At 47.8% G+C, this 11047-nt stretch overlaps 1 non-coding gene across 1 annotated transcript; it reads right to left on the minus strand.

The window, feature by feature from the left end:
* Positions 1–1024: 1024 nt before the first annotated feature.
* LOC120639415 lies at positions 1025–1131 on the minus strand. Its single transcript, XR_005661418.1, has one exon. It is a non-coding gene; the product is annotated as a small nucleolar RNA R71 (small nucleolar RNA).
* Between the last annotated feature and the right edge of the window lie 9916 nt (positions 1132–11047).

Here is an 11047-nt window from a genome sequence, read left to right on the forward strand (position 1 = left end):
TAAGCTCTTCTTTCCCGAGGATTAGTTAGATAGTTAGTCTAATCTAGAGAGGCTATCTCGATAGTTCAGAACTGTATCGGGTGTCTTATCTCGCTCGTTGTCCTCCCAACTGCTACCTCTCTAAGGAATTGAGTCTCCGTGTGTCACTCGGTCATAGAGTGGCCATTTATCTTATCCTTGTATCTGGCTTACCCCCGTCTAAATTAGTCGGTTGATCAAACTAGTATAGTTATCATTCGATTTATGATACCCTTTACCATAGTGCTTCCCTGAGGAAAAATACGATACCCTAGAATACTCCATGGTGAAGTGCTACAGCGGTGATTCTGTGTGCTTGTGGAATTGATATTCTATTGGGGCATAAGAAACGCCAACAAGCATTTCTGGCGCCGTTGCCGGGGAAGCAATTGGCTAAAGATATCGTAAATAGTCTGATAGATTTTACTAGTTTGTCACCGCTAATCTTAGCGGGCTTACCATTGCTCTCTCTATCTTCTTGATTGTTGCAGAGCAGTGCATGACCTGTTTCGACTTACCAAGTAAATTCAATCCAAACCCAGAAAGAATTGGGAGAATCATGAGACGCCGCGTCGTCCCACCTCAGAAAAGACTTACCTTGCCCATTAGTTTACCATCCACTTCAGTCGCATCATCCATGGCCCAAAAGTCTCTTCGTCAGTTCTCGGCCCCGTCCAGTAGCCACATTCCCTCTGGACTGAACCAAGACCAAGCCGGCAATGACGGCTTTGAGCTGAAGATTGGACTGGTGAACATGGTTCAAGCTAGTCCGTTCTGTGGAAAGGCATCCGAGGATGCCAATGCCCATATCCAGAATTTTCTGGAGGTGAGTAACACCATCAACCCCAAAGGTACTACGATGGATATCGTCCGCCTTCGGTTATTCCCGTTCTCACAACTCGGGAAGGCCAAGACGTGGTTTTACTCCAACAAAGAGGCTTTCAACACATGGGAAGCTTGTTCAAATGCATTCCTGGCCAAGTACTTCCCGGTGGGCAAGACCAACGCCCTCCGGAACAGAATCTCCGGTATTCAGCAACTACCGGATGAGACCATCCCAGAGGCCTGGGAGCGTCTACAGGAATACATTCAGGCATGCCCACACCACGGCATGGAGGAGTGGCTGATTATCCAGAACTTCTTCCATGGCCTGAATCAGCAAGCCAAGGACCACGTAGATGCAGCAGCGGGTGGTTCCTTCCTCTCTCTCGATGTTACGTGAGCGAAGACGCTTATTGACAAGATAGCCTCCAATCAGAGTTGGAGAGGTAACAAGCAGCCAGCCCGTCCGAGGGGTGTGCATCAGTTCGACAGCATCGATATGCTGGCTGCCAAGATAGATCTTCTCATTAAGAAACTGGAATCTCCGCACATGGAGGCTAACCAGGTCTCGGAGTCTCGGATGACATGTGAAACATGTGGCGAGACTGGGCACTCGGGCATGTCATGCCCCCTTACTCAAGAGGACGCGAACTTCGTTGGCACCAACAACAATAATCCCAACCTCCCCTTCGAAAATCAGCAAGGTATGAACTTTAATAACAATTTTCAGCCTTCTTTAAAAGACTTACTTTATGGCCAGAAGCAAATAAATGACAACATCAGCAAGAAGTTTCTTGCTAATGACAAAGTCTTGAAATCCTTGGCCTCACAACTAGAGGGCTTTAGCTTTGTTATTAAAAACCAGTTGAGCTTCAATAAAATGATAAAAACCCAGGTAGCTCAGCTAGCCTCATCCTGTCCTAATGCTAACATGGGGAAACTGCCCGGGCAACCGGAAGTTCCCTCAAAAGAAAATGTTAATGCGGTGACTACGCATGGCGGTAAGTCCACACGGGAGCCACCCCTCCCACAGGATGCAGGAACCTGGCGGAAAGCCGTATCCGCCAGCCATATCGAAGCTGAAGAAGAAGAGCAGGAGGAGGCTATCGACTCCAACACTATTGCAGCCCAGGAAGACCCTGTGGAACCCCCTAGAACTTCACGGGACTACCACGACACAACTGCCTTACCATTTCCAGAACGGATAAGGAAGCCGGTGGCCGACGAACAATTCGGCAAGTTCATCGAGGTAATAAAGAAGCTCTATGTCAATATACCGCTTCTTGAAGCTATGCAGGTGCCTACGTATGCCAAGTATATCAAAGATATTCTTGGAAACAAGAGAGCGCTGCCCACCACCGAGGTCGTGCAGTTAACAGAAGAGTGTAGCGCTGCTATACTCAATCCTCTCCTGGTGAGAAAGAAGGACCCAGGCTGCCCAACCATCACATGCTCTATCGGGACTCAACATTTCTCAAACGCTTTATGTGCCTTGGGAGCAAGCGTCAGCGTCATGCCCAAGGTAGTCTATGACCGCCCTAATCATCATGCGCTTGCCCCTACTACCATGTGTTTGCAGCTAGCGGACCAATCAGTTCGCTACCCCGTGGGAGTAGCGGAAAACATTCCGGTGAAAATTCGGAATTTCCTCATCCCCGTAGACTTCGTCGTCCTCGACATGGAAGTTGACACCAAGACACCTCTCCTCCTTGGGAGGCCATTCTTGAGTACCGCAAACGCAAGTATTGATGTGGGAGCTAGAGAAATTCAGCTCAACGTCAATGGTCAAAAGGAGACGTTCGCCTTCAAACCGAAGGTCAAACAATGTTCACAAGTCAAGGCAATCAACTTGAAAAAGAGGTCCGAGAAAGAGCCGGAGAAGCCATCGATCCCACCTATTGAAGACCTCATTGAGTACGAAGAAAGTCTACGGATTCAAGAGGAGGCGAAGCAAATCAAGCTTCACAACTACAGAAATGCGAGACGAAGAATCCAACATAAGAAATTTCTGGAATCGGAGAAGAAAGAGGTCGAATAAAAACTCACACCCAAGAAGTGTGGCGGAAGGAAGGGTCGTCGTCGAAAACTCCACGTTCGGGTGTTTTCATAGCAGTAGTGCCGACTGCCGTTGGACTCCCTTCTCATCCCATTCTGAGTCCTTCCCTGAGGCCGCCGAAGTAAGCTCTTCTTTCCCGAGGATTAGTTTGATAGTTAGTCTGATCTAGAGAGGCTAGCTCGATAGTTCAAAAGTGTATCAGGTGTCTTATCTCGCTTGTTGTGCTCCCAACTGCTACCTCTCTAAGGAATTGAGTCTCCGTGTGTCACTCGGTCATAGACTGGCCATTTATCTTATCCTTGTTTCTGGCTTACCCCTGTCTAAATTAGTCGGTTGATCAAACTAATACAGTTATCATTCGATTTACGATACCCTTTACCATAGTGCTTCCCGAAGGAAAAATACGATACCCTGGAATACTCCATGGTGAATTGCTACAGCGGTGATTCTGTGCACTTGTGGAATTGATATTCTATTGGGGCATAAGAAATGCCAACAATCGGGCTTGGTATATGGTGCGCGATGTACTCGCGCTCCATATGGAGTAGCCCCCGAGCCTTGGTTTGATTCGATGAATCAGGTTTAGGATCAGCTATCTTCTGTGTTCTTCGGCCTTTTGTTTGATGTCTCGAACTTTTTTTTGAAAAAAGTTGCCTTTTATGACACATATCCTACAGCCCCCGAGCCTTGAATTCAAATCTGCGATTTGGGGTTAAGGGTCCTGGAGATATTGTGTCCTCTGCAATCTTTCTGAGCTCATCAGTGCTACAGCAAACTTCTGAAAAGGTGACAGTGCGGTGTACTGTTTGCCCGTGGGTTCACGTGGCGAGTACTGCTGTAGAATCTTTTATGTTTCACCCGTGAGTCCTCCTGCTTCTTGGATGACATGGGCTGGTATGTGGCTCTGTTGCTTCTTCTATTTAAGCAGTGACTCTGGTACTTGTTTCCTCAGTCTTTGCAGTTGTAGCAATGGGTTCCAAGTGGAGTTCTTTGCTTGAGAGTACTCGGCCTCCTGATGGGAGTACTCGATTTGTCCTTGTAGGTGCTAGAAGAGTGTTTGCGAGCAGCACAAACAATTGTTTTCTCTCAGGCCACCACTTTTGCTCCTTACATCGCAGCCATTCCGGTTGTGTTGGAGCGGAGCTGGTGGAAGCCGTTTCCGAAGCCTTTTCGGGTGGGGACTGTGGTTGTCTCCCCCGATGGCCTCTGGAGAGATGTCATTGTTTTTGTTGCAAAACATATCAGGGAGAAGAGCAGATGCAAGAAGAGGATTTGTGATGTTCTGGATCTATCCATATCTTCTTACAACATGCCTTTTCCTCCCTAAATGTATTCGGGTTGCTCCCTTTTGGGAGTAACAAGCTTTGTATCCTTGTATCAGCCTTTGGGCTGTTCTCTGTATAGTTGAGATTGAGTGGTTTCGAGTGAAGGAACCCTTGAGATCTGTGTATTCTTCTTTATTGGAATGTAATCCTTGAATGGAATTTTCCATTTTTGCGCTGGTTCCGCCTTTTCTGTGGAGAGAACCGGGATTTGTTGGCTGAAATAACTCTGAAACCGGTGCCTGACCTTTGGGCTTCTTGTTATTTTACCATACTGCCACTAGCTTTATTTATTTAACCGCTTGAGTAAATCTAGGGTTAGCACGCTTCCTCATCTTTCTTCTCCGCCGCCGCTGAACTCACTGCTCTCGTCCTCGAGTGCCACGAGAAACTAACCACTGCTAGCCCCCGAGCGTGAAGTGAGAAAAGCTTGTTCTGATGGTGCTGAAGAGACCTGCTTCGAAGGGGAAGGTTGACGATGCTGCGGTTGGCGGGGGTGGGGGGTGGAGGTCCACGGGTGGAAGTCGAGTAAGTGCTCCGACTCCCACCTTTTTAATCTGGTGGAAAAGCATCTTCTTCAACCCCGCAGCGTGATCCGTTGGCGTGGATCTGCAGGGGAATCTTTTCCCCATGAGGAAGGGAACGAATCTGTTGTTTTCCTTCCTCATGTTCTTCGGGGCCTCTGTTTTCCTGTTTCCAATTTCTTCCGGGGCCTCCTTTTTCATTGGGGGGGGGGGGTTCAGGTGCATCACTTGACCCCTAACTCCATTCTCCACATCTCGATTTTCGTCCACTTGTGTGAAGCTTTCCTGGGGATCGAGCCCCATTTTGACTTGTTTCAGTATTTCTTTCATCTGAAACCCCATCCGAACAATTCGAAGGTAGATGTAGTTGGGGGAGCCGGGTTGCAATTCCGTCATGGGAGGAAACCCAAGTACATGCCTTATGATTTGAGTGACAAAGTCATCGACTGGAAGTCGATGTGGTTTTATGTTAGGAATCTTTCTTCTTCCCTTCCTCTTCGGACTCCTGGCCCCCCTGTGAAGAGACCGAGTTTGATTTCCAAAGGGAGCGGGGGAGATCAAGTTAACTTTCTCCTTGGGGAGATCGAGAGGCTGAAGGCGGATCACCAGATCTGTTGTGCTTCTGTGATTGCGCACTGTTTGATGCGCAGGATCTAGCCGCTGCAACGGCGGATCAATTTAGGCTTTCAGTATACGGGGGAGGTGGATCCTTCCTGTTATATCCGATCCAAGATTTCTGAAGATGATCTGAAGGATCGGGTACTTTTGTTGGAGAACGTGCCAGGGACGGCCAATGTTGCTGGGACTTTCAACGCTGTCAGGCGTCCTCGGGAGGTACTGCTTCGAGTAGTCGACTGAAGTGTAGTTTGAGTACTTTTTCTCGAGTAGTCGAGTTGATCCGGTATCTTTCGTTCAGATTAATCCCGAAAACTTTCAGAGTAGGCCTCCGCTGCGTGAAAATGTGCCATTGGCGCATACTGACTCAAGTGTGCCTCTGACTTCTTTTGTCTTGATTTTGATTCAGATTGATCATTGGAACCTTGATTGATCGCAATTGAATCTTGTTTGCAGGTCCTTCGGTTAGTCGGACGGCATCAGACGTCCAGGAGCGGGCGGCGGATGAGCCGGACGTTGTGTCTGTGAGGACTCGGAAGCGGAGCTCCGCTTCTACTGGGAGTAGTGATAGGTGAGTACGGGTTGTACTTTTCTAGGGGGGGTTGCACTTGGTTTTGATGGCTTTTCCTCTTTTTAGGCCTCCTTCTCCTTCCAAGAGGCAGGCGGTGGGCTCTGTTGTGAGTCCGGCCATCATGACTCCCACAGCGCCGGCTGAGTCCGGTGGGAGGCAGAGTGCTTTGGGACTGAGTATGGTCCCGAAGTTTACTAGATCGAGGAAGTTTGTGCTCAAACACTCCTCTCAGTAAGTGCGATTGTTGATCGACTGCTTTCTGTTTTCCTTTGATTTTGTTGTTGATGTATTGAGTACTTCTTTTTGTAGCAACCCGGATGCTCTGGATTTGATGAGTCGGAGAAGGGGATTTTTTATTCCCTTAAGAATATTACACGGCTGCCTCTGGATTCGCCGAAAGAGGGGGATCGATTAGCCGATTCCGCTGTTGGCTCGGCGAGGGATCTGGTCCTCGGGGAAGCAGACAAGAATTCTCTGGTCTCGGGCACTGGTAAGTGACTTGATGTGATCAACTAGTTTTTTTGTCGAGTTTTTGTTAATGTCTTTTGTGCTTTTTAGACAAGCAGACCGGGGATCCACTGAAGAGTCCTGCGGCTGCAGGAAATGTTGGTCCGATTCTGCTGGAGCCGTCGCAGCAGGAGGCGAAGAAGCCAGTCGATGGATTGACTGCCGTAGCCCGGGAGATTCTGGGCTGTCATTCTGCTCTAGCCATAAGTAGTTTCTTGTGCTCGGGTACTTTTGTTGGGTCATCGAGTACTTTGTCTTGACCGTGCTTTGTTGGCAGTGTCTGGCCAAACAATTCTCTGAGCAAGCCGAGCTCCTTCGGCAGACTGGAGAGGGTCTCCAGTTAACAGCTGACCTGGAGTTGCAGCTTGAGAAGATGGCTGCTCTTGAGAAGCTTTCTCAAGAGCAGTCAGAAAAGGTCAAGCTTCTAGAAGCTCGAGTTGAGACTTTAGAGCAGGATAATTCTGCTTTGAAGGATAAGGCTTCCAAGCTGCAGGAGAAGGCCCAGGCTGCTGCCAAGGAGAAGAAAGGTATTCTTTTCCTTTTTTGATGCTTATCCTTCAAGTAGTTTTCTTATGTGCTCATTTTTTCCTTGCTTTGACAGAGCTTAAAAGCTTGTTGTTGCGAAAGGATAATGAGGTGACTGGTCTGACCAATTTTATGTATCATCACGCAGATGCTTTGGAGAAGCTGTCTAAGATCAAGGCTGATGCTAACAGGCAGATGGTCAGCGATATGAAGCAGATCAGGGAGTTGGCGGGTGATCGTGATCAGAAAGCTCAGCAGCTGGCTGATCTTGAGGCAGCGGCTCAAGTAGTCATCGACATGGTCGAGGATGAGGAAGCTGGTGGCAAGAGTTTGCTGGATCGCCTTCGTGAAGCCCCCCAGCGACTTAGTAGCTTCTTCTCCGACACCTCTAGAGACTGCTTAGCTCATGCCTTAGGATTAGTTAAGTCATTTCTCCCTTCTGTGAATTTGTCCTTTATTGGCGATAGGGTTGCCGTTGGCTGTACGGAGGAGCGATTCTCTGAATATGTCGCGGAAATGAAACCCATCGCTGATAAGGTTATCAGCAGCTTGGAGCCAGTGCCAGAGGCTTGAACGATTGTTGTAATATCCTTCTGATGTATAGTACTTTTTCTCTTGAGTTGTCGATTGTTCGACTGATTGCCTTTTTATGAAGTTTGTCATCGGCTTTGTTGGGTTGCATCTTCGAGTACCTTAGTAGTCGATTGGGTTGTCGTCTCGTGGACGAGTAGTTCCTTTGTAGGAAAGGGAGAATTTGTTCGAGTACTAAAGTAGTCGATTATTCTATGCCTTTATGGGTGATCAGAATTGAGTACGTAGCAGTCGATGAGTTGTTATCTCTTGGATGGTTAAGTCCTTGGAGATAGGGAACTTGTCCCATCCGGGGATTGAGTACCGGAGTAGTCAATCAGTTGTTGTCTCGTGGACGAAGAAATTCCTCTTGGGAGATAGGGAACTTGTCCCGTCCGAAGATTGAGTACCGTGGTAGTAGATAATTTGTCGCCTTATGGGCGAAGAGTTCTTGGGAGATAGGGAGCTTGCCCCATCGAGTACCATAGTAGTCGATCAAAGGTCGCCTCATGGATGAGAAGATTCCTCTTGGAAAATAGGGAGCTTGTCCCATCCGTAGGTTGAGTACCGCAGTAGTCGGTATGTTGTTGACTTATAGACGAGAGTATCTTCTTGAGGTAGGAAGCTTGTCCCTCCGAAGGTCGAGTACCGTAGTAGTCGATTGGTTGTCTTCTCTTGGACGAGAAAATCCTCTTGAGAGATAGGGAGCCTATCCCTCCAAATGCCGAGTACCGAAGTAGTAGATCAATTGTCGTCTCATGGACGAGAAAAATCTTCTTGAGAGATATGGAACTTGTCCCTTCAAAGGTCGAGTACCGAAGTAGTCGATAATTTGCCGTCTCATGGACGAAGAATTCCTCTTGGGAAATAGGGAACTTGTCCCATCCGTAGATCGAGTACCGAAGTAGTCGATAATTTGTCGCCTCGTGGAGAAAGAATTCCTCTTGGGAAATAGGGAACTTGTCCCATCCGTAGATCAAGTACCGAAGTAGTCGATAATTTGTCGCCTCATGGACGAAGAATTCCTCTTGGGAAATAGGGAACTTGTCCCATCCATAGATTGAGTACCGAAGTAGTCGATAATTTGTCGCCTCAAGGACAAAGAATTCCTCTTGGGAAATAGGGAACTTGTCCCAACCGTAGATCGAGTACCGAAGTAGTCGATAATTTGTCGCCTCATGGACGAAGAAGTTCCTCTTGGGAAATAGGGAGCTTGCCCCATCGAGTACCATAGTAGTCGATCAATTGTCGCCTCATGGGCGGGGGTAGATAACTCGTCTCTATGGCCGTAGGCCCCAACTACTCGATTCGCCGTGCCTTTGACTTTGAGTGAACAAAGAAAGGTTGGTATTCGAGGTAGTCGAAGGAGTTACCACCCCTTGGGAGGGGGAGCTCATGTCTCTTAGGTTTTACTCCTGAGGGTAGAGAACTCGTCTCTAGGGCTGCAAGGCACATGTCCCTTAGCCCCAGCTACCCGATTCGCCGTGCCTTTGACCTTGAGTGAACAAAGAAAGGTTGGTATTTGGAGTAGCTGATGGAGTATCGACTCCTGAAGAAGTGACCCTTTGGGAGGGGGGAGCTCATGTCTCTGGTGACGAAATCTTCTCTTTCATCCAAATTTGAAGCACTTGAATTCTTTATATTAGAATTTTCCTCGGGTGGATCCATCCTGGCCTTTATTGGGTGTGAGACCGGGGACATTTCGAGTATTTGCCTTCTGCCAACATGAGTGGTGAACTGTGTCACTCAGGCGAACCCATCCTAGCCTTTATTGGGTGTAAGACCGGGGGTAAGCCCAATAGATGACTCGAGTCAGAGCTCGGAAGAACCCATCCTAGCCTTTATTGGGTGTAAGACCGGGGGTAATCCCTATAGATGACTTGGTTGCCAATACGAGTAATTTTGATGTTGAGTCAGAGCTCGGTCGGACCCATCCTAGCCTTTATTGGGTATAAGACCGGGGGTAAGCCCAATAGATGACTCGATTGCCAGTACGAGTAGTTTTGATGTTGAGTCAGAGCTCAAGCGAACCCATCCTAGCCTTTATTGGGTATAAGACCGGGGGTAAGCCCTATAGATGACTCCATTATGTAACTGGCACATTTGTCTTCATTTGTTAGACATGAAATTGCTCGTATTGGCTCTCTTCTTTGTTGTCTTTGTTGGAAGAAATTGGAGGTGCTCCGAGTGCTTTGCGAAGGGGGATGCATTGGAAACTCGAGTACTTTCCTTTGGGGTGCAGGAAGCATCTTGAGTGAATTTTCTGGTGAGTGGAATCAATCTTTGACAGCTTTGGTTGGGAAGGAGGTGCCGCTTTGTCACGGCGCCTTTTCCGCGAGTTGTACCCGTAGATATCGGGTATCCGATAATTGGATGTCGGACTGAAGGCTTCGACTTCTTCATGGTCTTCCCCTTTGTGGATGATGACTGTTTTCGCGTTGCGACCAATGTTGATAACGTTGTGTAAATCGCTATTGGAATAGTCAAAGGAGTCATCGAGTTGTTGATGGTGCTCTGTTTTGAGGATCATCTTCGGGGTGTTGTCTAGATGAACAGTGACTGTGATTCCTGGTGGAGGTGAAGGAATTTCACAGCTAGTTGTTGTTGCTTCATTCACCTCTGGTTCAGAAAGGAGATCATCATAGTCCAGATCTTCCAATGCTGTGGAATTAGCTTTTTGGTTCGCGGCGTCAGAGAGAAAGGCCATGAAAATTTCGCGATTGTGGCTGCAAATTTTTGGATTGGCGATATCTTCTTTGAGCGGGAAGCCTTACTGGAACGGTAGTTCTTCGTCTTCTGAGAATTGCTGTCCCCCTTTCTGAATTAAGGGCTGCAGTTCTCCTTTTATAGTAACTGTGGAAATCGAATACTGGTCGTGTTCGGTCCTCTTGTCCGAATCAGGTTGTAGTGCGAGTCGGTTAATGTCTTGCTTGACTCGGGGATGGAGTCCAAGAGTGTGTCGCAGAAGGTCTTCGTCGTATTGGATTTGGTCCGCTGGGGGCCATCCGCCTTTGATTCAAACTGACAGTTCATTTATGAATTTGTCGTATTTGTCCAAATTGTCCCGTTTTCCTGAAGAACTCTTCTGCAGCATGCGGTGATCTTCTTGCGGGGTAGGGGAATTTGGAGTTTGAACAACGTTACACCAGTGACCCATGTAATCCTCAATTGACACAGAGTCTTCTGCAGGGTGGTGTTGCGATAAATGTTGATCCAGTGACCTGTGCGAGTCATCCCACAGCTTCTTCGCTTTGGACTGTTCCCAGAGAGTTTCAAGCTTGTCGGGATTAGATAATCCTTCCATGAATAGGTCAATGTCGTGTGACCATTCAGCTAGTTCGTCTTTGGAAATTGTTTCGTCCAATTCTTCGAGGTATTTGATGAAAGCTTTGTCTTGTCCCAGCTCTGCATAGTTGAGAGTCCACTAGTTGGAGAATTCCTCGAGAGAAGTGTTGACACTGAACGTGTCTTCAGCTTTCTGGAGGCAGTGCTCGATCTTTTCATCGATATCATTGAT

Source organism: Panicum virgatum, chromosome 6K (genome assembly GCF_016808335.1).
Source record: "Panicum virgatum strain AP13 chromosome 6K, P.virgatum_v5, whole genome shotgun sequence".
Taxonomy (NCBI): domain Eukaryota; kingdom Viridiplantae; phylum Streptophyta; class Magnoliopsida; order Poales; family Poaceae; genus Panicum; species Panicum virgatum.